The 25,768-nt window shown below is 39.9% G+C and overlaps 2 long non-coding RNA genes across 2 annotated transcripts in view; one reads left to right on the top strand and one right to left on the bottom strand.

Annotated features, from left to right (window-relative positions):
* The window catches only part of LOC140630914 (uncharacterized), a 95,208-nt gene that overhangs the window by 14,398 nt on the left and 55,042 nt on the right, over window positions 1-25,768 (top strand). The gene's annotated exons all lie outside the window — the stretch shown is intronic.
* LOC140630900 (uncharacterized) lies at window positions 16,740-22,246 on the bottom strand. The gene is made up of 4 exons (XR_012028585.1): window positions 22,059-22,246; window positions 20,232-20,343; window positions 17,906-18,305; window positions 16,740-17,654 (listed from the first exon to the last, which is right to left on the bottom strand). It is a non-coding gene; the product is annotated as an uncharacterized lncRNA (long non-coding RNA).

The following is a 25,768-nucleotide window of genomic DNA, read 5'->3' as shown; positions in this document are numbered from 1 at the left end:
GCTAGGAGGCAGAGCAGGAGAGGTTGGAAGTTGCGGTTTAATGAGGTGTTGTGATTGTTGGAGGTGGCCTGGTCCCCGCTGGGAGGTTACTGTAATCACAGTGAGGTCTGCCAGAGGCAACGGTGAGCAGACAGCAGGAGGACAGGCCGGGGAGGGAGACATCTGTGCGCTGCGCCCTGAGGATGCGCCCCTGCAGACAGCACCACTTCTTTGGGACACTACTTACTTTTAGGGCCCAAAGTACCGTAAACGTTTTATGAGGATCCGAAAGGAGCAGCACCTTCCCCCATTCTCCGTGGCCAACAAACCACCGAGACTGAATGGAAACAGCTTTGTCATTCCACCCATGAAATGTTCGAGAAAAGCCTTGTAAAACAATTTAGCGGTGATGGAGTGAGTAAGCGCTCTTCCTCATCTCTTGCATTCCCCATCAAGGAATGCTCTCCAAACAGTTTCTAACACCTCATATAGTTCAATCATGAGAACCAGCTGTTGGGTTATTTTGTTTGGGTTTAGTTCACTTTGGGAGCAAGTGTTTCTGTGTATAAACGGTATATTTTAGAAACAAATCGGAGAAGCGGTGGTCCTCACAGCAGCTCACTATTGCAGAGTTAGATCTCGGCGCTCTGACCCCACAGCGCATGTTTTGGCACACGGGCCCAGCTGGCCGAGGTTGCTTCTACTTACTCATCTGCCTCTAGGCTTCCCAAATGTTTTCCTGGAATATGCTCATGGGGGGTGTTATTTATAATCCCACATAATCCTCATACTGAACACGTCCAGTGGTTGCTTTTCACACGAAGAGTGAGAGCTCATGTGACTTGGGAGGAATGTGAAGGAAGCGCTGGGCACTCCTGACACCTCCAACCGGCGTCCAATGGGGAAGAGTCTCAGCCTCCCGAGGAAGGCTGAGAGCACCGGCCACTCACACTCGCTTGTCTGAACCTCTACTTCAGGGCACGCCTGACCTTCAGCAGAAGCATCAAGGGCAAGCTGTAGCGAGGCAAGTTCAAGGATGGTGGTTCTGATCAGATGCTCTGGCTGCATCCTGGTTCCTCAACTTGACTGCTCACACCACTCGTCTCACCTTGGATCAGTGATCGATTCTGGAATGAACACTGGCTGGAAAGAGCTACAGAATATCTTCAAAAGAGAGAGGCTGAGGGGGCACCCAGCTGGCTCAGTTGCTTGAGCTTCTGATCTTGGTTTCAGCTCAGGTCATTGATCTCATGGGTTGCAGGATGGAGCCCCGCATGGGCTCTGCACTCAGCCAAGAATCTGTTGGAGATTATCTCCCTCTCCCACCCCGTCTGCATCCCCCCCCCATTCCAGCCTGTGCTCTCACACTCTCTCCTTCTTTTAAATCAATACTTAAAATCTTTTTTTTTAAAAGAAAGATACTACCTGTAGAAATGGGAATAAACCAGCCTTAGGGCACAACCAGGTATTGGCATTACCCCATAGATTCATGTCCATGCTGTTCCTTAGTAGCCTGGGGCTATGGCCAAGTTACTTGACTCTTCTAGTCCTCAGTTTCCTCATCTTTAAAACGGGGATGATGACAATCCTCACTGCATAAGGTCACTGGGAGGTTAGATAACACATGGAAGGCTGGCAGAGGACAGAGTAGTCCTGGGCACCTAAAATGTGCTCAGTAAACATTCCGTATACATGTTTCTGTGAGTTTGCACTTAGTGACTGTAGAAATCATAAACAAGCACCCTAATTCTAGACAACACTTAGGATCATAAGAAGGTCATTTAGTGATGGCTTTGTCTCAAATCTTCCTCCTATAAAACGTTATGCCACCTCAAGGACAGGGGTACTTAGCATTTAGATAGTGCTTCAGATTCTATTGAGAGGCCTGTTATCAACATGAAATGTCATTCTGTTATCTTTCATTGGTTCTAATGGAAAGAAAAATCATCTCAACCTTTGTAAGGATCTTTGTTGAACTTATTCTAGGAGTATTTTATAAATCATCCCCCCAGTGAGTGTGTTTTATATATTACAAACTCTTCATACCACCACAGGTATTCTATAAGCACAATTGATTAAATTAAAGCACAGGCAATTTGGCTACAGACACTGTCTGTGTGTAATTAGCTTATTACTTTCGCAATCAATTAACCAATGAGCTCTGGGGTTTTAAAAAGTGCTTCCTGAAAGAGCCTAGTGGCTAATAATTACTTATTAAGAAAGATAAAGAGATTAAATATGAGGAAATCTACATTGCAATGCTCTCTTTGGTGATTCAAGATATTGCCAGTTGGCCTGAAGTTGGAATATACTGGGGCAGATTTTTCTAATCAAGCCTCATTCTGAGAAATATCTTTTTTGGCTTTGGCTCATCTGCAACTGAGATGGACTCAATTAGCCAAATCATATATGAGGAGTTTGTCATATAGGAAAATTCGTCCCTTCCAGCCATATTGTCCTATATCACACAATACTGTTATACTGGGTCATGTTACTCATGTCAAAATTCAGAGAAATCTGGGAAATTCCCAGAAAACCCTCGTTAACTCAGGAGGTTCTCTCACTAATGTTGTGATCATGACACATGGAGATGTTATGCGCTCAATGGATGTTTGGGATTTCAGCAGAATATGTGTTGGCAAGTGACCAAAAGGGAACTTTTTATTATTCTATTAATTAAAGCCATTCCACAATTGTAGAAACAAGTTTTTATTATTGACTCACTGTTTCCAGCTAAGCAATAGGAACACATATTTATATGGGGTATTTCAATTACTCAGGGCTTTAACTTTCCATTTCCTGGTGTTATGGGATTTAATTGTGTTCTTCAAAAGATATGCTGAAGTCCTAACCAGGGACCTCTATTTGGAAAGAGGATCATTGCACATGTAATTAGTTAAGATAAAGTCATACTGGAGTAGGGTCACCCGCAATCAGTCCTTACGAAGAGGAGAAGAGGCATACAAGGAAGGAAGCTACATGACATAGAACAGAGGGAGAAATTGTGACAATGCATCTAAGCCAAAGAAACCAAGAATTGTTGGAAAACACCAGAAGCTGGAAGAGGTGAGGAGACTTCTCCCCTACACGTTTCAGAGGAAAATTGGCCCTGTCAACACCTTGACTTTGAACTTCTGGCCCCCAAAACTCTGGGACAATAAATTTCTGTGGTTTTAAGCCACCCAGTTTGTGGTACTTTGTTAAGGCATTGCTAGAAAACGAATACACCTGGTTTGTACATTTCTTTAAACGCTGTTGGATGTCAGTGCATAGTATATAAAGGGATAGTTAAACGTTCAGAACTTAATCCTTCAACCATTTGGATCTGCTAACACCTCAAGCCTCATCAATATGTAAGTATTGCCACGATCTCAGTGGTCAACCAGAGGGCTACTCATGGCTTCTTAGAATGCTACACTCAGCCCCAAAAGTCCTTATGATGAGAAGCAATTGACATTGAGAACTGTCAAAATTCTGTAATTTAGAGCCTTAATGTTTCCTTGTCTAGAAGAAAATCACTAGAAAGTGTCACCAAAGCATGTGGTACTCTTAGTTCCAAGATAATAAATAAGTCAGATCTGAACTTTTGAAGACTTTTTGTGACTTCTGTTGACACTGGTGAATTTTGGCTCTTGTCCTGGTTAGCCTCACTAGAAATAGTTGAATTGTTTTAATCATAATGTCTACTAAAAAAAGTTGTAAGGTTGTATAAAACCAGAATTTTTTTAAAGATTTTATTTATTTATTTATGAGAGATGAGAGAGAGAGAGAGAGAGGCAGAGACACAGGCAGAGGGAGAAGCAGGCTCCATGCAGGGAGCCTGACGTGGGACTCGAACCGGGGTCTCCAGGATCACGCCCTGGGCTGAAGGCAGTGCTAAGCCGCTGAGCCACCCGGGCTGCCCATAAAACCAGAATTTGATCAATCTCTGGGTTATGCTCTGTTTGTCTTTACTTATTTTTCAAAGACATGCTTTATAAATGGTGTGGAGGGGCACCTGGCTGACTCAGTCAGTAGAGCATACAACTCTTGATCTTGGGGTTATGAGATTACATAGAAAATAAAATCTTAAAAAGATTAAAAAAATAAATTATGTGGAAAACATTACCTTGAGAGCACTGACATGAAGAGAAAGATAGTTTAAGAAAGTGATGAGTAGAGGACATCTCTTAAGATGTTAAGCAAATGTTCTGGCATATTTGATTACTAACAAAGTTTTGTTTGCAGAGCATATTTAATGACACAGGAAATGCTTAATATATATTTTGGTGAGAAAAATTAGGATGAGAAATTCATATATAGTTTGATACTGATTAAGCAAAACAAAATCTGTGGATATAAAAATGTTAACAGGGATAACTGTTGTGTAGTGGGATTTCAATTTTTATACTTCTTACTCTCCTCCAAATTCTCAACATAGGCAAAAACTACTTCTCTAATCCCAAAGCAATTATACCAAAACATTAACAGTCATTTTCTGTGAATTATAATATTGTCAGTGATTTTTTTTATTCCAAAATAAGTTTTTAATTTATTTTGCAATGAAAGAAAATCAAACGTTTAAAAAATTTATATTTATGGATGATCTAGCCATATGGGTGTCTCTAAGATGCTAAAGCTGCTTTAAAATGACCCATGAAGGGATCCCTGGGTGGCGCAGCGGTTTGGCGCCTGCCTTTGGCCCAGGGCGCGATCCTGGAGACCCAGGATCGAATCCCACATCAGGCTCCCGGTGCATGGAGCCTGCTTCTCCCTCTGCCTGTGTCTCTGCCTCTCTCTCTCTCTCTCTGTGACTATCATAAATAAATAAAAATTAAAAAAAAAAAAAATTTAAATCTTTAAAAAAAAAAAAAAAAAAAAAAAAATAAAATGACCCATGAAGCTTTTGAGATGGTGTCATGAGGAATTACTGTAGGCATGTTGTGGATTGTATAAGGGTTCTCAACTCTTCTCCTAGGCCTATACTCCTCATGTGACTTTGCAGTTCCTCCCACTAGTGGCAGAGAACATTCCTCTACCCCATGGATGCCAGGCTATAGGTCTTGTGATTTGCTTTGGCCAACAGAGCAGACAGTGTGCTAGTTTTGAGCCCAGATCTTAAGATACATCACATTTCTGCTTCCTAATTTAAACATCTGCCATCACCATGAGAGGATCCTTCCAAGAGCGGCTACTGCTTCTTTGGCCTGGCTAAAAGAACACATGTGGAACAAATTCAAGTCCAACCCACAATGAAGAGCTAAGCCCAGCAAGGCAAAATTACCCAGCTGAGCCCAACCTAGCTCAGCCGTTCAATCAACTGGTAGACCCAATTACACAAAAGCAAATGTCTATTAATAAAGGCTATTAAGTTTTGGGATGGTTAAGAAATAGCAAAGACTGATAAAATCTCACTGATGAGGATACAATATTGGCATGGATGACTCATGGCCCAGTATGGGGGCTGACAAAGAATGTCAACCCAGTATGATAAAAGGTCATTATGCTAAAAACAGAAATGGCCCTGCATCTTGATGAAATAGGTTTCCGTGTATTTGTATGGGAGCTTCCAATGTGTGTCTATGACAAAATTATTGAATGTATGATATACCACTGTGTTTGTAATTAGTTGTCTTTTCTAGCTTTCAGTTAAACCCATTAAATACACCGTTTTCACTTTGTCATATTCTGGTTCCCATTGAAGAATGATATTTTGAGGGGCGCCTGGGTGGCTCAGTGGTTGAGCATCTGCCTTTGGCTCAGGTCATGATCCTGGGGTCCTGGGATCGAGTCCTTCCTTGGGCTCTCCACAGGGAACCTTCTTCTCCCTCTGCCTATGTCTCTGCCTCTCTCTGTGTGTCTCATGAATAAATAAATAAAATCTTTAAAAAAAAGAATGGTATTTTGAGTTGTAGTTCTCAACGTTCATTTAGTAGCTTACTCTAAGTATTGTAAGACTATTAACCATAGTGCACTAATATTTGGTGTATGGACTGGAATTATCCCTCTTTTTTAGACCAAGTTTTTCCAACCCTGGCACTATTGGCATTTTAAGACAGATAATTCTTTGCTGTGGGGAATTGTTCTGTGCATTTTAAGATGTTCAGCAGCATCCCTGATCTCTACCTGCTAAATGATGTTAGACACACACTTGTCTCCAGTTGTGACAGTTAAAACATCTCCAAACATTTCCCAAATGTCTGAGAAGGGAATGTTGGGATTTGGTTTGGTTAAGTGAAATTCACAATGATATATATCACTGGCCATTTTTGAAAGTTGAGGTTTATAATAATTCAGACTGTAATAAAAAATCCAAAGCTCTAGAACTTCTAATTCTTACTTACGGTCATCATGAATATATTGTAATTGGAGTGGGAAAACCCAAAAATGTGTTAATGCCCTGACAGGTAGATTATCCCGAACTTATCTGCACCTACTCTGCAGTCAGGCTAAAACTTCTCCCCGTTGCACACACGAACAGGCAGCTGGATGGGACAAGCAATACTCTGGACATTGTTTTTAGGGTACAGAACCATGACCAACTTAACACCTCATAAAAATGAATAGAGAATGGGAAAATTCTAACTATAAATGAGGAACTTCAAATACCACCTTACTCAAAGATTCCATTTCTATCAGACAAAGGATGAAGCAAAATTTAATTTCCTGACAGTTTATATGCTTCAGCAGGAATGTGGGCAAGCACCAGTTAAGTGCTAAACCTGACTGTGGGACATGTGGTTAAAATTAACATTAAAACTGAGCTCATATTCATGATTATATCCTTTTTGGGGGGACTCACATGAGTTTGAACTACACCCTAAAACCGGGCACTCTGGTAGCAGATCTTCAAACACTCTGTGCCATTTGACATCAGTCCCCTTTATACGCCCCTCTGAATCTCAGTTTCCCTGTCTGCAGAAAGAGAAGGTTGAACTAAATAGGGTCTGTGATCCCTTCTAGCTGAAATCTTCTTTGAGTTATCTAATAGTTCATTTGTCAGTGTGATTGTCCACACAACAAAGCAATTGGGCTGAGTTGGGGAGTTTCTTATAATAAGATTTGCCTTATGCTTCAAGCAATTTGCCTAAGACTTACCTAAAGCGGCAAATCATGCTCAAACACAGTAGGGTGAATATTCCCATTCTTGTTTGAGGTCTATCAAGAGATCCAGTTTAGACCACTGAGAGAGTGGGGAGGAAACGATTCATTGATTTACCACTGGAAACTCAACAGATTTGAGAACATCATGCCAAAAACAACTGGTCTCTTTAAGACAGAGTAGAAAAGGATTGCACATGTAATCACGTCACTAGGTCACTATGTAAAATGAGAAAGAAATCCCAGGGAATTATGATGGGTGGTCAGGACTGATTTCTAAAACCACCAACCCATCAATTGAATTTATTGGATGTGAAAACTTGTGATCAGGCTAAAGAAAGAATTTCCATAACATGTACAGAAAAATGGTGAAAGAAATACATTTCTATTTGGAGACATTCTTTATTGGCTCTAGTATATGCTGGGAGGAGAGAAACCTCTGGAATGGTGAAGAGAGGGAAAAAATTATTTACTCTAGGGTTGTTCCCTGGCTAAGAGTAAGGGAGGCTCAATGGAGCCTTTAAGACATGGCTCTCTTATAATATGCATGCATACATATCTTAATGTATTTTTTTTCTAATGAAAGGGCAGCAAAAATAAGCAGTTCTTATTTTTAAAAAATAAAGTAAGATAAAATAATAAAACATGGTTCTCTTGAGAGAAGGGAATGAAAAGAGTCCTTCAGTTAATGAATAAAAGGCATAAGCTTACAGCTTCAACTATGCTCATACCCCCCATCCTGAGTGCCAGCGACTGATTCTGTATCAGTATTGACTACTGCCAGGCCACACCATGGGAGTGCCCACCAACACACCCCTGCACCCTCACCTCTTCAGGGTAGGAATATCCAGGCTCACTGTCTTGTAAGTTCTTTGCTCATAGACATGATGCTAGGTTTGTTTGCTTTAAAACAAAGAGGTAGTCATGGAATTTCCTAACTTACTCATTTTTAAAAGTATCTTCCGATTTTACCACAAGGGAATTGGAATTTGTGTCCAATTTGTATTTGCAAAGATTTAAAAAGAAAACAAAATGCAAATAGACTGATCATGGGGAAATGACCTGCAGGAGGCATTGCAAATCCTTTCTAATGCATGTCTACAGTTCTACATTCTTGCCTCTTATGGACATACCAGAAATATTTTATTTAGTTAAAGTGAATGGAAAGATCCAGCACTTGGAAAGAATTGTTACTAGCCTTGTTTGTTCCAATAAACAACGAAACTTCTTATTGCTCAATAAAAATCAAAACTGACAGTTTGTAAAAACCAGAAAACATAAAATCTTGGACTGTGTTTAGGGCGGACTGATATTTCCAGACTCTTACGATGATCCTGAGGGAGAGGCCTATTTAGGTTTCCACAATGTCAGTGAAAAATACTTCTCTGGAAAACCTGCTACAAATTGGCCAACTGTTTTTCCAATTGTAATTCCAATTTGTATGTATTGAAAGATTTTGGGCTGGTGGAACAGCTTTAAATGGGAATTAAGCTGATATCATTGTAAGTTCAAAGACTCATTCTGCAGAATTCTGTAATTAACAGTAAAATCAGGTAAAACAGCAAGAATTTGAAATTTAATCAGGATTTTGATTCTCCTAATGCTGGGCCTGGGGCATATTTTAAAGATTCACTTGACTGACAGACTCTAGGTATGTCTGTGTAAGCCAAATGAAGAAGAGATTTGAGTTAAGCAATTGTCTGAACATGGCAAACATGAACAAGAAGAACATAGCAAGGGAGAAATTATCCTTCCAACAAGAGTCTCTGTAGAAGATGCTGGTCTAGGCACATGGAGAGGGATGAATGAATATGGTACATGGATAACAATGAGGGCTTGTAGCAGATGGAATTCCAAAATGGACCTTCGAAATTACCTGCCCTAATCCCTGGGACTGTAAATATGATGAGATGTCACACATCCGAAGCCCTCAATGAGTGTGGAGGTAATAGTGTTAACACTTGTCCTTGAGGCCTACTGGCTAAATCCGTTTATCCTTCTCAGTCAGACACCACATAAAATACGCCCAGTGCATGTCCAGAGTCAGATTGCAATTCCAATTAATTTATGTTACAATAACTAACCTCCTGAATTCAATAGCATATTGATTTTTTTGGCTATTATAACTAATCGTAATTATATAGGGCATCATTTATCAAAAAAAAAAATACTGTTCTTGAAATTGTACCGTAGCTCGCTCACTTGTGTGTGCCTGAACCAATTAGCTAGGGTTTTATATAATGGACAAAGATATGTGTTGTTTTTCTATAGAGAAAGCTGAACACTCATTGAACTTTTACAAATGAATAATTGGATTTATTTGAACGTGATAATGTTACCATATATAATTCCTTTGGATAATCCTCTTTTTAATTGTAATGCCATCAATGAGATATCAGGTTCTTTGTGTTTTGTTTGTTTGCTTTTCCCAGGACTGAAGGAGGAAATACGCATAAGGAGGAAATTCTATCTAAATAAATGTGGCAATTGGTTTCCAGAAACTTAGTACTCTTGTTGATGACATTATGGGTTACTCATAATGTCACTTGGGTTACTTTGCTTATTCCTACCTTTTGTTCATTCATTTACATTATTTATATATATAAGTAATACAAATATTTATATTATATATGTATATTTAAATGTAAATATATTTTTATTTTTATTTATTTTTAAAAAAGACATTATTTAAATATTTATTTATTTATTTATGATAGGCATAGAGAGAGAGAAAGAGAGAGAGAGGCAGAGACACAGGAGGAGGGAGAAGCAGGCTCCATGCCAGGAGCCCGACGTGGGACTCGATACTGGGACCCCAGGATCGTGCCCTGGGCCAAAGGCAGGCACCAAACCACTGAGCCACCCAGGGATCCCTAAATATATTTTTATATGTCCATATTTAAATGTAAAATATCCACTCATTCCAGAACACATTTTGACACTTTATTATGTGCTGTGTTAGGAAACAATGACAGACAGACACAGTGTAAAACATATAGGAGCTAATATTTGTTGCCAGCTTGCCTGTGCAGGCAACCTGTTAGGTACTGAACATGTGTTCTCTTTTTTAATCCTCACAACCTGATGAGATGTGCAGCCCCATCTTACACGTAAGGGAATTAAGATTCTACAAAGTTAGATACCTTGATCGAGGTCACACAGCTACAAAGAAGTAGAGCTGGAATTCCAATCTGACTCCAAACCCATGTTTTTAACCTCTCTGCGTGCCTTCTCTTTTTTTCCCAAATCTCAACACTGAACCTCCTATTCTTGTTAGGTGAATTGCTCTGTGCTCCTCAAACAAAAGGTCCCTGCCTTTGTCCTTGCCAGCTAGCCAGGTCTCCAAATGCAACCCAGGCTTCTATGTCTGACCCGAGCTTCTTCTCTGTGTCCTCACTGGGTCCCTAATCCACCTCGCTTCTCCAAGCCCTTAAAGCTCTATCACATCCCCACCCCCTGCCCAAGTATCAGGCTGTTTTGTCTGTTCGCCTGATGTTCCAAACTAGATCATGAGCTCCAAATTAGATTATAAAGTTCTCCAGAGATTATATTTTCTTTCCTCTCATCCTACCACAGAACTTAGGCAGAGACATAGGAAATAAGTTACAGTGGTCTTTTCCATTGCTAAACTGATTCCCTGGTCCTAAAACATTAACAGATTCACAAAGAGAAAAGGTAGGTGACCTATTTAAGGATCAGTAAATAGGATGTACTTGCTTGGCTCCTTCGGCTCTCCTTCAGTTAATCCCTGCTGTTGTCAGAATGTTGCCTACATCCTACAACTGTAGATTTTGCGTGACTGGTTTTGTGATGACCTCACAATCTTGGTTTATATAATATACACTGGGTTTGTATGTCTACCTTAAGCCTTTGGGATACGGCCAAAACTAGAGGTCACTGGAGCACCCACTTAGCCCAAAATTAAAGGACAGAAGCTCAAAGAGTCTGTCATCGGCTGTCTCTGACTCTGAAAACTCACAGACCTTTGCTATTCCTGTGATATTTAACACCTACAGCCTTGAGATGTCATTTTTCATAGCTGTGTATCCTTCTAGCTCCTGAGCAGCAATGAGGCCTCACCCAGCGATGGGGAGCAAGTGCTCTCTGAATGACTGGTGCCTGGGTCTGGAATTACTGATGGGATTATTGCCGGGACCTCTCGTAGGGAAGATGGTAGGGTGTCACCTGGTGTTGATAACCCTGGCTTCTCAAAGTGGTTCCGGGCAGCCAGGAGTCCTTCTCACTTTGGGTTGTTTGGGCTGAACTCTTGAGTCCCACTCTCTACCTGTCTCATTTCTTCCCTTTTGGAGTATCAGATGCCAAGTGTTGGTGGTCATGCCATCATAGAATTGCTTTGCAGGCTCATGGGAAGACAAAAGTTCAAAAATAGAGGAGTGTTCTACGGGATTTCACCCATTCTTAATCCATTGTTGTATTACTTGTCATGTTTTAACCTCAGTTTGAAGAACTTGTATTTCTTTTCCTTTGGGGAAGAGGAATAGGAATGAGCTCTCGTATGATCTCTACTGTGGGGGAGAACTGCAGTGTCAGCCTGTAGACTAAAGTAGTTTTCCCAGAGATTCCTTCCTTTGGGGGACTATGGGAGCCATTTTCCATTGTGAGACTGACTGGGAGCTAAAAGTTTGTTATTTGTTGACATTTCTCCTCCCTCTCACGTCTGCCAAGGCTATCCAATATCAGGTGTAGACTGCTTTGGAAGTGATGTATAAGCAATACCTGGATGCCTCACTTTATCCTCCACCTCCCACGAGTAGGTGATAAAATACATCTCCATGCCATTGGGAAGGACTTCATAATCGATTTTCTTTTCTCATCTGCCTCTCTACCCTTCAGGCACTCTTACATAATGTTGTGTTTATGTAGGAGGATTCCAAGTGGTCACATAGGAGATGAATTAGAATCCCCTCTTCATGATTTACATTATTTAAAGAAATATCTCCTATTTCCTCACTCTGGCTTTTCATAGATTTGGGTTCCTTGAATAGTCTTGAAACACTTCCTGACCATGTATTTCCTTTCCAGAAGGTACTAATGAAGCCTGCTGTAATCCTTTTCCTTTATCCACTGTTTTCACTCATCTCTGCTTTACTCTTGAGGCTTTTTCTTGGATCTCTGCAGTTGGTGGTCATTATTTCCTGAGCAGAAAAGAGTTTGTTATACATCTCTGGGGTTCTTTCCTTTCCTACTTTCTTTATACTTAAAGTTGTTGCCTTTAAAGAGCGCTTCAGAATCATATTTAACAGTTTGGCCTCTTATTCAAGTGGTCAGGATATTAGGTCACACTCTTAATCATCATCATCATAAAAACCTGTTGAAGATTTAGTGAAGACCACCACCAATTCTGTTTGCCTTGCCAAGAAAGATATGTTCTTTTCAGTAAGCCAAATAAGTGCAGTTATCCAGCAGACCATCGAAGAGAGATAGTTGGAAATTTCAAAGTAAAACAAAACAAAACAAAACAAAACAAAACAAAACTGAGCTCCCTACAAATGAGATGTCAATTCCCTCAGGAATGCCCCCAGCTGAGTAATTCTGAGTGTACTTACCACTCTGTGGTAAATGTGAACTGTTTGCAGGACAAGGTCAGTGACACATAGGTTACTTAATGGTGAATAAACCTAATAAAATTTTTAAAATTGCTTCCAGGCCTAAAGTGTGTGCTAATGTTTTGTACTACATGTATAAAATGCATACTATTTACTTGAAAACCTACATGTGCAAGGCCGCATAACTCAAGAGTTACATGATACTATAAAAATTGGTACACACTGAGCTTTCGGTAGGGTGCCTTCTTGGTCTCCGTGTCATTGGCACTGAGCGAGACACTCTAGGTGGCAGAGCTGACCAGCAGCTTTCTTCCCCATCATGCAGATAGATAATCTCCAGTCACTCTTTATGGGACATACTTGTCAGTCCCATAACTGCTCACTGGGAGCTAGGGAGCAAAGACAAGAACCCCAATCCCTTCCTCTTTCTAGGGCAGCTCTAAAACCAGCCCTGTTTTGAGTGAATGTTGATTGTTTTTTCCTTCTCCTAATTCTATCTTAATCTTCCTTTTTTTTTTTTTCCTCCAACAAATTCTTAAAATACAGATGGGTAGAGGGTCAAGGAAAATTGGGGACCATTTCCTTCCTGTGGCTAAAAGCTTTAGGTCTGTTTCTCTTACTGAATAGACTGTACTTTTAGTCATTCAACTTTTACTTATTACTGCATGCCAGCACTATATATGAACATGAGCTTTGTCGGGCTCTCTTGCTACTCACATTGTCATCACTGTATTTGAGATATTACCTGACATCCCCAAGTCTAAGCCTTTTCAATTTATTCCTCATACATTTGTTCATTTTTAAACAAAATAATCCAGATAGATATAGAGAATTAGAATGTCCAGGTTGCAAACAACCTAAATGCTTTCCAAGTGCACTTCCCATTTGAAGCCTGAATGCCCTATTTATAACAGAAGTCATCTTTTGTCCTCTATCACTACTTCCTAGTGGTTAAGAGTTCACTAGCACACAATCAGATCACACCATTTATTTTTTTTAAACATTTGTTTACTTGGGGGGAGAGGGGCAAATGGGGGGGAGAGGGAAAGAGAGAGAGAGAGAGAGAGAGAGAGAGAGAGAATCTCAAGTAGACTCCCTGCTGAGTGCAGCACCTGACTCAGGGCTTCATCTCATGACCCTGAGATCATGACCCAAATGGAAAACAAGACTCAGATGCTTAACGAAGTGAGCCCCCCACGTGCCCCCAGATCACATCATTTAAAAATACCTCTGTTGAAAAAAATCTTCCTTGATATGTATCTTGTCACTTCCACCCTTTGGTCCAGGTTTTAAAATTTAATATCTTTTTCACAGAATAGCTTTTGAAATACACAAAGACAGTTATCCTGTACTCCAAAGTATTTCTATATTGGGTTAACTATGCCCATTTTCTTCAAACATGTGTGGATTTCCATCCCTCCCACCATCCTGGCCATTGTCCTAAATTCAGTTCGTTTAGGTGTTTCTTACCACATCATGCCGAGAGCTGGTTATGCTTCAGCTATGCTAAGACTGTCACATTTCCATTTCACAGGTGAGAAAACTGAGACTACGGTAAATGACTTATCTAAGGTCAGAAGCTAGACTTTGCATTTGAATTTCTACTCTCCCACATGTAAATCTGGTCTGTATTTACTGATATAACATGCAAATATAGCCAGAGACCCATTTAACAATGAGGTGGGACAACCTAGAATTCTGCTGATTTCCACTGCAATGAAATTGTGACAAAGGGACTGAGCCAAGACTTTCTGGAAATGTCATTTGGTTAGCCAACCTGAGGCAACAGTCTCAAAGGTGCCTGGCTGGGTTTTGTACATGCATAGATTTCCTATTGTTTCTATTTCTCTGAGGGATGCTAATACAGTCATTAATCTACCTTTTGTGATCTTTAAGGACTGTTTTTGTATGACAGCATGATTTTTCTCTTACTTTGGTTATTTGTGATGTTGCTCAAGTCCTTTTATTGAGTTCCAGGACAATTTCTTTTATCTTGAGCCTTTTCATAAGCTTAAAGCAATACTGCAGTTTTATTGTATTTCTAAGAAAACTCAAAATAATTTTGCATCTGTGTGACCAATACATGGGCTCATGCTTTTACCTCATTACTAATCGTTGATGGCACTTCCAACTCTCATTGGCAGTATGCTCTGGTCATCTAGTTATTTTGGAAATTAACATATTATTTAATATACTAGAGTTAAATATTTTTAGCTAAAGTCTGTTGACTTACTCAAGCCCATTGATGTTCATCAAAGCAAATAATATGCCTTGTGGCATCTTTTGTTCTTAGTCTAATTTTGATTTTCTTGATGTGTGTTCTGTTGGCACCTAGCCTTTTTGTCTATAAGCTGGTCCCTGAGGAAGGAATTCTACCAAAAAATCAGTTTTGGAAGCACTACGTCCACTATGCCACAAAATTCGTAATGCAGCCATATTAAAGGTTTGAGAAGTCCTATAGTAAAGAAACCTGTTTAAATTAATTTAATCAAATGTTTCCCAAGTGTATTTGACCACAGAAAATTTCTTTTTTTCCCCAAAACATCTATTGGAACACACTTTGGAAAATTCTGATGTCATGTTGTAACTTACTGTCCTTAACAAGGGTCATAAAAAAGTCCAGAAAGAATATTCCTTTAAGAATAAAGAAAAGCACAAATTATTTTATAAAACCTACTAAGCAATCAAAGTACTAATGATCCTGACAAAGAGAGCAGAGTCAGTTAAATAAGCCATGCTTTGTCTATACCAGTTGTTTGTATTTAAATATAATGTTTCTTCTTTAAGGCATTACCAGTGCTAGCCAAGAGGAAAGTCACTTACTTCCTTTGTAAAGGCAAGCATCTTATATTTGATTCCAAGTCTATAAAAAGAGAAGGTAACATTTCTCTCCTTCGCCTGTTTTAGAAATATCTAGTCATATTACATGCAATTGGGCTACCTGAATGGCAGGGAAGTTAAGTCTGTATCTTCCAAGGGAAGAGGAAATAAAGTCAATTGCTTAGTTAGGGCCTTCAGTTGCTTCTCTCTTTTTCTCTCTCTCTCTTGCTTTATTGAAATACAGTTGACATATAACATTGTGTAAGTTTAAGGTGTACAAAGTGGTGACTTGGTACATCATCTGTTGTGAAATGGTTACCGCAATTAGGTTAGTTAGCACATCCATCATTTCACATAATCACTCTTCTTTTTTTTTTTTAATTTTATTTTATTTATGATAGTCACACACACACACACACACACACACACACACACACACACACAGAGGCAGAGACATAGGCAGAGAGAGAAGCAGGCTCCATGCACCGGGAGCCCGACGTGGGATTCGATCCCGGGTCTCCAGGATCGCGCCCTGGGCCAAAGGCAGGCGCTAAACTGCTGCGCCACCCAGGGATCCCATAATCACTCTTCTTTTGTTGGGATGGTGATGGTGAGAACATTTAAGATCATTCTCTTACCAGTATTAACATATACAATACAGCATTGTTAGCCAAAGTCACCATGCTATTAGATCCTCAAAATGTATTCATCTGATAATTTTAAGTTTGTACCCTTTTGGGGTGGGGGAGGGGCAGAGGGAGAGGGAGAGAGAGAGAATCTTAAGCAGATTCCATGCCCAGCACAGAGCCCGACTCAGGGCTTGATCTCATGACCCTGAGTTCATGACCTGAGCTGAAATCAAGAGTTGGATGCTTAACCAACTGAGCCACCCAGGTGCCCCTGGAAGTTTGTACTCTTTGGTTAACATCTCATTTCCCTAAATTTGTGTATCTATGATGCTCTTGGCTGAAGAGACTAGCTGGTAAAAGCACTAAAATGATAAAACCATGTAAATAGGGACATATATGCAAAGTGGTAAATTGAAATCAAGAATACCATAAAAGAGGGCAGCCAGGGTGGCTCAGCAGTTTGGTGCCTGCCTTCAGCCCATGGCGTGACCCTGGGGTCGGGTCCTGGGATCGGGTCCCAAGTCGGGCTCCCTGCATGGAGCCTGCTTCTCCCTTTGCCCGTGTCTCTGCCTCTCTCTCTCTCTCTCTCTCTGTGTTCTCATGAATAAATAGATAAAATCTCAAAAAAAAAAAAAAAAAAAAGAACACAATAAAAGACCTGGAATAGATAAATCCACTGAGACAGAAAATAGAATAATGGTTGCTGGGGGCTGTGGGAAGGGAGAAATGAAGGGTTATTGTTTAATGGGTACAGAGCTTCTGTTTGGGATAATGAAAAAGTTCTGGAAATGGCTGGTAGTGACGGTCATATGACATTGGGAATGTATTTAATGCTGCTGAATTGTACAATTTACAAATGGCTAAAATGATCATTTTTGTTAGGTATACTTTACAACAACAACAACAAAAATCACCAAAAAATATTGGGGAAGTATATAAAGAGAGAGAACAACTTGTACACATTGTATCAAGGGCAACTTTCCTGATTTTGGTATTATCCTATAGTTAAGTAAGATGGAACCACTGGGCGATACTAGGTGAATGAACCTGGGACCACTTTTTGTACTACTTTTGTAACTTCCTGTGAATCTATAATAATTTCAAAATAAAAAATTAAAACAAAAAATTTTTAAAAAGTAACCCGCCATGACCAAGAAGTATTAACCTGGAAGTATAGAGAGGATTGATAGTTGGAAGGCCATTCATATTTCACACTTGTAACTGAAATAACAGAGAAATCATATGATCTCTTCAGATGTTTTTAATACTTTCATTCTAATGAACTGTAATTAGTTAATCTTGTAATAGATGGGCGTTTTCTAAACATCATCAAAAGATCCATCTAGACAACAAACAGGCTTAACACTCAAACACTGTAGGTGTTTTTAATAAATAGGAATAATACAAAAGATATTATGGTTACTTAATATTATTCTCTAAGTTTGGGTCCCTATGTGCTTTATGGTTATAACTGAAAATACAGATTCAGAGCGAGAGGCTACCTTTGACTGGATCCATCAACCACTTAGGCCTTGGGGATGTCTGTTAACATCTCAGCTTCATTTTCTCTTTTAGAACACTAGAGGATTAATCAGACAAAATCATTGATTTTAATATTGTTTTTCTGTTTCATAGAACTGGACACTTTCCTTCAAACTTTTTTTTTTTTTATGGAAGACCAAAACATAAAACAGTTAAAACTGAAGCTGCTGTGAGGTGAACAGGGGTGGGGCACTCAAATCCTTATCTGTCCTGATCCTCCCCCCACCCCCGGCACCTCTGCCCACCCCCAGCCCCGCTGCAGGAAACAAGCCCCCCATAAACACTCACGGAACCAGGCAAAGGCCTTTCTCCTGTCTTTCCCAGGCAGTGCAAACATGCAGGCAGCGTGCATCTCTGAAGCATCCAAGGTAAACTGATTTATTAAATTTTGAACAGAATACAAAAAAGAACTTAGTCTCTAGCAGAGAACTTGATTGTATACCTGGTACAGGTCTTGTCCCATGACTCTGAGTGAGGGCCCTCTCCTCTCAGTTTTGATTCCTCATCTGTGATGTGAGGAGGGTCACTGACTTCCATTCATTCAATACCAACTCGTGTTACCATGGTCTTGTTTATGTCAGTGGGTGAGTCACTTCTGTCACTAGGCCACTTTTTCAGCGGTTGTGGACCTCCTCCAGCTATTGGGAGCACAGGTAAAGCTAACTCATGCAGTAGGACTCAATCTTGGCTGCATGTAGAAACACCAGAAGGTACTTTATTATTTTTATTTTTTTAAGATTCTATCCATTTATTCATAAGAGACACACAGAGAGAGGGAGGCAGAGACACAGGCAGAGGGAGAAGCAGGCTCCATGCAGGGAGCCCAATGCGGGACTTGATCCCTGAACCCCAGGATCATGCCCTGAGCTGAAGGCAGATGCCCAGCCGCTGAGCCACCCAGGTGTTCCCAAAAAGGTGCTTTTAAGATGAACCAATACCCAGGTCCCCCTCAGTCTAGTGAAATCAGAACTCTACCCTCGATACCTGGGGAATCACTGTACCTGTTTCCCAGGCTAACCTTTTAGGTTAGGGCAGTCAAGAAAGAAAACTGTTGTCCTAGCAGAACCATAGGATATGTTTTGGGTAATTTCACTCAAAAATCAAATAGTCTATGAGACTCCATGGTGATCTTTTCATTGTCTGGGTGACTAACCAGTAACATTTGCCCTTAAGTATTTTCAGATCAAACTTGTCTCTCTCTTGCTTCATGGCACAGAACCCTGTGCAGATTTCAAATCTCGTTCTTTTTCCTTTTTTCAAGGTTGACATTTTTTTTTCCTTTTAGTGATTTCGACACTCAAGCTTGTGACTCTGAGATCAAGAGTTGCACTCTTCCAACTGAGCCAGCCAGGTGCCCCTCAAAGCCCTTTCTTGAGAAGTATTTTGACCTGCCAGAGAGACTGTCATCATCAGCTGAGACTTGTATTCCTTTCCTTCCAGTCACAGGGGCCATGCCATGTGCACTGATGCCCAACTCTTGTGGGCAAGAGTGGTAGAGGCAAAAATCTTCTATTTTAAGTCATTAACTTTCTTTCCCTCAAAGGATATACATATACTATATTTGAAGGTAGTAAGCATATGTGTGATTTTGTCTAGTAACTGAGGAACACTGCCTTGCTAGTGTAGTTGGAATATTTGCCTTCCTTGTCAGCATTTATTGGATCATGTGCTGGGAAGACCCGTTTTTGAGGCAAGATGACTTGTTCCAGCCTGTCCCACAGCCCGTGGGTGTTTAAGGAGGAAGGTGGTTTTCACTGAAGTGCTACAAATCACTTAAGACCTAGTAAGGTAATCCACAGTTTTCAGAACAACCCTCCATCCATCTTAACTTTCTTGTCCCCATTATCTCACTGTTCTGGTTTCCTGCAAAGCTTTGGAAAGAGAGCTATAAGTCAGAGTATGTTGCATGACTCCCTAAAAAGAAGAGAATTGAACACAGGATTTTTAGGGCAATGAAACTACTCTGTAGGATCCTAGAATGGTGGATACATGTCATTACCTATTTGTCAAAACCCACAGAATGCACAGCAAGAGTAAACCCCAGTGAAAACCATAGACTGGGGGCGATAATGATGTGTCATTGTGGTTCACCAAATTTAACCACTGCCCCACCCTCGTCGGGGGTATTGAGTCAGAAGGTTCTACGTGTGTTATGGGCAGGGAGAGTATGGGAACTCTCTGGACTTTCTGCTCAATTTGGCTGTGAACCCAAAATTATTCCCCCCTACAAAGTCTATTTGAAACATAAAAAAAGGGAAGTTTGAAACTTTGCTTTAAGAATGTTTTTAATCTCAGAAATTGGCGAGTAGCAAAACAAAGCAAAAGCCTGGGTAATAATCTAATCCTTACAAAATGCCCTCATCCATCTGACCCTTACTGATACTCTGTCCTCCATCCATTGCTGTCCTCACACACTCTTCTCACTGTCCCCACCCTCCTGAAGCCTACAATATCCTGTCTACCCCAGAACTCTCTCCTAAGTTCCAGGTTCTTTTATCCGGAGGTCTCTGAGAAATCTCAATTTGATCATCCCAGAGGAACTTCAACATCAACTTGTCCCAAATGGAAATCATTACCTCCCCACCCCAGCTCCTTCATTATATAAAAAGGTAACCTTTCATATGGATAAGAACTTCAGTCATCCTCCCAAATTTTCATGCAAAGATAATGACAGTCCTCACTTCTGGTCCAAGATAGTGGATGGAATACTTGTGTCTGTGATCCTGCTAAAAGCCAAGGACAGTTGCATTACAATAAAAGGATTTAAAAAGAAGCATAAACCCACACACAAAGAGACCATGAAGAGAGGACAGCCACACACTCTCAGAAGGTGGGAAAGCACTCGGATAAATAGTGTTAAACCTGATGAATGAAAGAAAATTAGAACCTAAGTTGGTAGAGAGAAAAACATAGAAATAAGCTCATTTAACGTGGATGAACAGCGAAGAGGTCAGGAAGAGAAGGCTCCAGGCGTCTCTTAAAGAAGCAATCGAATAAATAAAATTTCAGACATATGAGGTCTCACAAACATAGGCTTCTGGCTTGTGTTTAGTTTCTCGGAAAGCATCTGGAGGATATGTTCCACCAAAATAAAAGAGTAAGCCAAAACCCAACATGACACGGGATTTAGCACAACAGAGAGGCACAGAGCGTCCTGGGCTGTGGAAGGAGCATTGCAGGATCACAGCCACGCTCATGGCTTGTTAGTTCTTTTAATTGTTGTATATTTAGGATTAGAAAAGTTAAAAATAATGTGTTTAAGGTCACCCGGCTGGTCTAGTGAGTTTTAGAGGTAGGAACCAAACCCAGGTATGTCAGTTGCAAAGGCATGATAGAGCATTTCTATAATTATGGAATTCTGAGCCAAAGAGTGACTAATGCGGGTAATAACAGTTCCAAGACATAAGCTTACAATGAGAATTAAACGAGATAATCACCCAAAGCATTTACCCAGCATCTGACACATGGGGACCTAAATATTATTGACTTCTAATTAAACATGTAACCTATGATGATCATTACTGCCTCCATCCAATGTTCCATGAAGGATTAGCATTTGAGCTAGACCAAGAAGGATTTTGACTGTGGCAGAGGAAGGGGACATTCCAAGCTGGAGAGATAAGTAACAAAAGAGGAGAAAACAGTGAATATAAGATACACACACTTCAGGCATTTGTCAAAGCATCCTTTCACTGACTTGTAGTTCAGCACTTGCCAGAAGTTTGCTTTAAACGTCTGGGATTCGAAGGAAATCTGTTAATTTTCCATTTCTCTAGATTCTGTAAGCCCTATCCCTGAAGGAAATTAGATCATCAGAAGGCAACAAACCTGAACTCTATTATCTTAGCTTCCCACAGATTAACTTTCATAGAATTAAGATTAATGATGTGGACTTCGGAGAAGAGAAAGCAAGCATTAATTTGAAAAATGTTTTCGTATCTTTTGCAAAGTCACACATACTGTGGATACTGAGTACCCACCCTCAGAGAGTCTGAGGAAGACTTTTTCCCTAAATGAATTTGTATCCTTGCTATTATCAAGTAGTGACAATTTCACAACCCAATGCCAAGAGCTGATTTGATGTGCAATAGTAGGAATCTAATCCATACCAAATGCTCTCTTCTTCCCATGAACATGTAAAAATAAGTGTGTTTGCCTTCTTTCACAGGTTTAAGAATACTGTGTGTTATATTGTGGACAGGTGAATTTTCAACAAGTAAAACTGAATATACTGTTGAATCCTGGTATAATAAAAGTGTAAAGTAATTAAGAAAAACATGTTAGCTGTGAATTAGGGCATGTATAACTGAATCTATGATATCCTTATAAGGAGGTGATTGCAAACAGTAGAGCATTTGTCTAAAATGCAGAAATTTGCTAAAATTTCAGCAGAAATATATGAGAACTAACTAGCAGAAGTGCTCAGCAAAAGCAAGTTTACCTGGTAAGGGGCACTGCCTTTTATCCACAAGGAAACCCTTCTCAGATTTTAATATTCAATTTAAACATGTTCACCTGTCTTAGTCAACCTTAGCTAGGTTATGCTGCAGTAATGAACCACGAAGGTTAATTTTTCATTGATGCTATATATCCAGCTTGGATGAACAGAGCTCTCGACTCTGCATTGTTCTTACTTGGGAATGGGGGTTGTTGGAACCTCAACCTTCTGGAACATTGCTGGTTGCCAGGGCAGGGGGAAGGGGAAACATCAAGGTGGCAAGATGCTGTATTCCTTTTACGCTTATAAGAAGAGAAACTGGAAAAATTGATGAGCGATCCTAATGACTACTAAAATGTGCCCTTTTTGCTACTGAAAATTCAGTTTGCTTTTCTTTCTGTAAGCAAAATACACTCATCTCTTCCCCCAAGGAAGACTGCAAGCAAGTTTTATCCTGACAGTTTTTAGTTCTAAACCTAGGATTTGGGGAGGAGCACAGCCATTTTTACATCAGGTCTGTACATGGTACCTACTGATTGAGGGACCTATAAAAGAGAAAGGGACACCTGGGTGGTTCAGCGGTTGAGCATTGACCTTTGGCTCTGGGTGTGATCTCGGGGTCTTGGGATCGAGTCCTTCATCTGGGTCCCCACCGGGAGCCTGCTTCTCCCTCTGCCTGTGTCTCTGCCTCTCTCTGTGTCTCTCATGAATAAACAAATACAATATTTTTAAAAAATAAAGGATAAAGCAAATTTTCTGCCCTCCACACAACCACACTTCAACAGTAGAACAAGGACAGGATAACTACAATAAGCACCCCCGTTCACAAATGGGGGGAATCAGAGAGACACATGGTGAACACCTGTCCATAGCAATTCTAAGTATCACTGGGCAGACATTTTGGGGGCTCCTCCCGGGAATGACAAGGAAAGTTTCTTGATTATTTTCTGGTCCTGCTTCCTGGGCAAAGGTCTCCCCTCCAGTCACCCCCTGCAGCCTGGCTCTGACTTCTTTTTCATTATTCTCTGTAGCCACATTTGAAGTGGGCAATGATAGTATGTCCTCTTTGGGATGGGCAGCTTTCTCAGCCCACTTTGCATTTCACTCTTGGCTGAGTAGAGTCCCAAAGCCAGGTTCTTAAATAACCACCACCTGTTTTGTCCAGACTGGTAAGGACTTCTTTTGTCAAAAACATAGCTTCTCTTGTATCTTCTTCCTGTCAGCTCCAAATGGCAATAGCCACAGTTTCCTTTGAGACATAATTCTCAAGTTTATAATATTTCTTTGCTTTTTTTTTTTTGTCCTCATATCTCTCTTTACTGGTTTAAATTCAATTCCCTGAGGCCATCAGTTTTCAATGAGAGAGCCATGTCCAGATGTTGTATTTCCCCTGAGCCATTTTGTACAAATGAAAAGATTTTTCGGACATTACACCATGAATGGGAATTTACTCAAAGACATTTTAATTCATTGACAGATTTTTAAAATGAGTGTGATGATCATACCCCTTCATTTGTCCCTTGATGCAAGGTTGAGTTTTAACTGGCCCCTGCTGCTTTAAATTTTCCTCATTTTAATGTTCTTGGGATGGAGTCTTGTTTCAGGCTTCAAATCCCCAAATTCTATTTTCTTGCATTCCTGTTTGAAAATGAGTAGTGTCTTTTTGTACTCACCTCTCTCTTGTATCAACCTGCATACAATAGTCATCAACAAACAACACAGGCTACTAAGAATACTGTCCCCATGGTCTTTTCCCCTGGAGGAAAACTCTTTAAAACTCATTAGGAGTAATATCTAAATCCCAAACTACTGCAGGCACAGTGTCCTTGCCACTTCACTACCTGGCCCTTAAGTCATTTGTTTTAGGTAATTGCTATAGCAGCAGCTGGCTTCTATGTACCCATTTTTGTATTATTCAGCATATGGGAGGTTATGCTATAGGAAAAACAATCCCAATATTTCAGTGGCCTGAAATAAATTTATTATTTTCCTCTCTTGCTACCTGTCCATTTCAGATCAATGGGGGGATACTTTATTTATCCTCACTTTTGGACTTGTGCTGATGGAATTTCTACCAACTAGAACACCACCAGTTGTCATGGAAGGTGAAGGGGAACATGAAAAGTCTACCCAAAAGGGGCCCCTTTCATTTTTGCTCTTATTTCACTGGCTGGAGCCGTCAGATGACCAACCCTAACTTCAAGTTAGGCAGAGAAATGAAATATTTCATGTCTCCAAAAGAGAAGCAGAAATATTGATCTTAGCACTAGTGACTCCACACCCACTTAGTAAAAATATAAGTGTGTATATACTCTCCTTCCAACACACACATGATTTATGTTGGATTTAGAGTCTCTAGGGACCTATTCCTACAGTAAATTAAGGGGAAAGGAACTTAATTCCCAAAGCTTCCATTTTCAAGTGGATGTCATTGGCATGGTCCATATATTATGGAGAAAACCTCTAAAATGGAGAGAAACATTCATAAGTAGTTACTGGAATGGGACAACCGAATGTGTGAATATTTTGTTTGGCAAATGTCATAGGAATGTATTTGTCCCTGCGTGGGTACTTCTCTTTTTCTAACCAAGTGGATCCTTTCCTAAGATCAAAAACCAAAAAAACAAAAACAAAAAAAAAACAAAAAAAGATGATCACTAGCGAGCTCAACTGCCTTAAGACTTAAAAACAGATAGTGTGGAATACAATATGATCCAAGTCTAATTTTTCATTGGTTGTCTAGTTACTCAATAAATATTTGATTGATTGAGTAATTCCATGGCCTGGACAAATATTGTAGCCACAGAAGGGAACAACAATAAGCCAGATGACAAAAAAAAGTTTCCATTCCAAATCCATTTGGCCACAGGCACGCGGACTGGGTCATAAAGCTGGAAGTACTCCTCAAGGTTGTTGCTGGAACTGATAGCTAGGTGCTATTTATAAACTTTGGGAAGATCTTCTAGATAAAATATTTAAACATGCTTTTGGAAAGCAAATGTCTTTGTTCGCTTTGTTGTCCAAGCTCTCTTTTGTTAATTTCACTTTAAAAAAAAAAAATGTTTCCCAAATTCTCAAAAGAGAAAAGTTCATTTTTTCATGTCACGAGGAGCAAAAACGTTTGCTCATGATTGAGAAAACTTGTGGGCATATAAACATGGTGCTTCCCTTAGCCCTAGACCTAGTGTTCTATAGTGACAAAATTGTAATATGACAGTAGAGAAAAGTATTACTTCAAGGAAAATACCAAGGCTATTCCTTCTCTTAAGAAATATACAAGCAGAGCATATATAATAAAGGCAATGGGGTAAAATGTTAGCCATGGCTCAGTTTTGGTCAAGTATATTATATTAGTTATCATGGGTAGGAGGATAAGCATGTAATTTATCATTCAAATGAGGACACATTTGAGAGTGAAATGGAACACAATTCAAAGGCATACCAGGAAAACAGGTAAAAACCAGGATAGTCCTGGGCCAACCAGAACCCAAGTCATTGGTGACCTTTAAAATACATTATTGAATAAATGATGTTGGGACACTCCAGCAATTGACAAAATAAAGTGAGAACACTATTTCAGAAATTCCAGATTGATCATATATTTATATATAAAAGATGAATAATAAAAGTACTACAAAAAACCATACAATTATTTTCTATTATAATCTTAGAAAAGAGAATGTCTTTATAACACAAAACCCCAAACAATCAGA

The sequence above is a fragment of the Canis lupus genome, chromosome 1 (assembly GCF_048164855.1).
Source record: "Canis lupus baileyi chromosome 1, mCanLup2.hap1, whole genome shotgun sequence".
Classification (NCBI taxonomy): Eukaryota; Metazoa; Chordata; class Mammalia; order Carnivora; family Canidae; genus Canis; species Canis lupus.
Note: the sequence above shows the minus strand (reverse complement) of the source record. Positions and strands in the feature narration are given on the sequence as shown.